This window comes from Macaca thibetana, chromosome 2 (assembly GCF_024542745.1).
Source record: "Macaca thibetana thibetana isolate TM-01 chromosome 2, ASM2454274v1, whole genome shotgun sequence".
NCBI classification, from domain to species: Eukaryota; Metazoa; Chordata; class Mammalia; order Primates; family Cercopithecidae; genus Macaca; species Macaca thibetana.
The window spans coordinates 160,022,429-160,024,440 of NC_065579.1; the positions used below are offsets into that span (position 1 = coordinate 160,022,429).

At 40.7% G+C, this 2,012-nt stretch overlaps 1 protein-coding gene across 35 annotated transcripts in view; it reads left to right on the top strand.

Annotated features, from left to right (window-relative positions):
• The window catches only part of ZBTB20 (zinc finger and BTB domain containing 20), an 811,121-nt gene that overhangs the window by 661,271 nt on the left and 147,838 nt on the right, over positions 1-2,012 (top strand). The window lies entirely within an intron of this gene.

The window sequence follows — 2,012 nt, forward strand, 5'->3', positions numbered from 1 at the left end:
TTTCATAGTTGTGGAGACTAGGAAATTCAAGATTGAGGCACCTGCAAATCTGGTGTCTGGCGAAGGCCTCTCTGCTTCCAAGATGGCGCCTCTTGCTGTTTCTTCATATGGCAAACGGTGGAAGAGAAAAAGGGAGAGAGACAACTCCTTCACAACTTTTATGTAAGGGCACAAATCCATTCATGAGGGCTCTGCTCTCATGATTTAATCACCTCCTAAAGACTCCACCTCTTAATACTATCACATGGGCAATTAAGTAAGTTTCAACATATGAATTGGGGGGTGGTGAACATTCAGAGCTTATCATCTAGTAAGAAACGAATGCATAATTTTTGACTGTTGTAATAAAATAATATTTCGTTAAGTTCAGCATCACTCATCTCTACTCAAGTAGTGACCAAAAGATGGAGATGTTCTTCAGAGAGGAGACAGAGGCTCTCTATGGGTAACCCCCAATATGGATGCAGATTTGGAAACAGGAAAGCATGCAAGTAAAAGCACCAGAAAAACAACCAAGAGATGTCTGCACATTAACTGCCCCAGCCACCCTAAAATGAGTTAGGCTTTACTTAAGATGGAATAAAAAACATGCACTCTAGATAGTAATCCATTTCTAGGATTGTGAAGGGTTTTAGTTTCCTCTCATTTCTTAGAAAAATTATTTTTGTAAAAATAACTTGGTCTAAGAAAAAAAGATTTCTCCATACCACAGTTGGATTATTTCATGTGAATAGTATACCCCTTTGGCATACTGCATTGACTTTCAGACCAGCATGCAGATCCAGGGAAAATAGACTGAGTGACCCCAGGAGGGGCAGAGTCAGGACCGGCTGTATGCAGGAGTCCTTACCATCTTCGAAAAGCTACCAAATCAGTCATTTATTTCCTGTCTCAACAATCAGCATTGGCAAATTTAAAAGATCAAAGTTCCTTTTAAGGCCTGAGCTATTATATTATTATACAGGGATTACTTCTAGATCAGCTACAGTTACCTTTGTCTGTGGCCCAGGGCCTCAAAGCACTTCCATACGCTTGCACGCGTGCACTCATGCACGCGCGCGCGCGCACACACACACACACACACACACACACACTCACACACACACACACTCTATTGATATGAGCTTTTCTCCTGCCTATTAGATGCATTACAAATCTGCCTATAATGGGGCCTCTCTGCATTCCAACAAAAATATTTCTGGAGCTCTCCTGGCTCCCACAACGTTTGCTGGGTGCACATTTAATATGTTTTAGCTTTACTGCCTGAAGATGGAATCAGGGACATCTACCTGCACATGACAGTGCTTTGGCTCTTGCAGTTGCAGAACTTAATGTATGTATCAGTAATGAAAATCTTAATTAAGAAAGCTGCATCATTGTCCATGAACACTCATTTTTCTCCCCCTGCAAAGCCCTTTGTGTATTGCAGTATATACCTGGTCCAGACAGACAGAGCCCTCGAAGAGCTTGTCTGGCAGATCTTCTCTTGATTATTAACAGCTAGCGAATGACAAACTCTCGCTCTCTTTTTGTCTTGAAGCTGAGGCTTGGAACAGCAGAGCACACAATGTACTGTAGGGTTTGTTTGTGTTTTTTTAAACTTGCTTTTATTACGTTGGTGGGTTTAAAAATCCGACAGTGTTGATCAAAACTAATTTAGGTAACTTAGAGTTGCCAAAACACTGGCAGATGCATATTTACACATATACTCTCAGAAAAATGTAATTTTCCATATAGAAACAATGCACAAACATAAGAAGGGACAATTTTAATCTGTCTGCCCATGTTTCTGGTACCTTTGGCCTCCAATACTTAAAGGCTGCAATGTCCTCACATATGTGACCTTAGCAGTTACTTCTTTTCCTGTGCCATTGTGCATGTGCCAATTTGTCATTTGTGCAGAGAGTAAGAAGCTTTGGAAAATGGAATGACTTTATGCAGACAACTAACTGTACCCATAAAAATTACAAGAGTTACTAAGAAGGTCCTTTGAACTAAGGTTCAAAGGACCT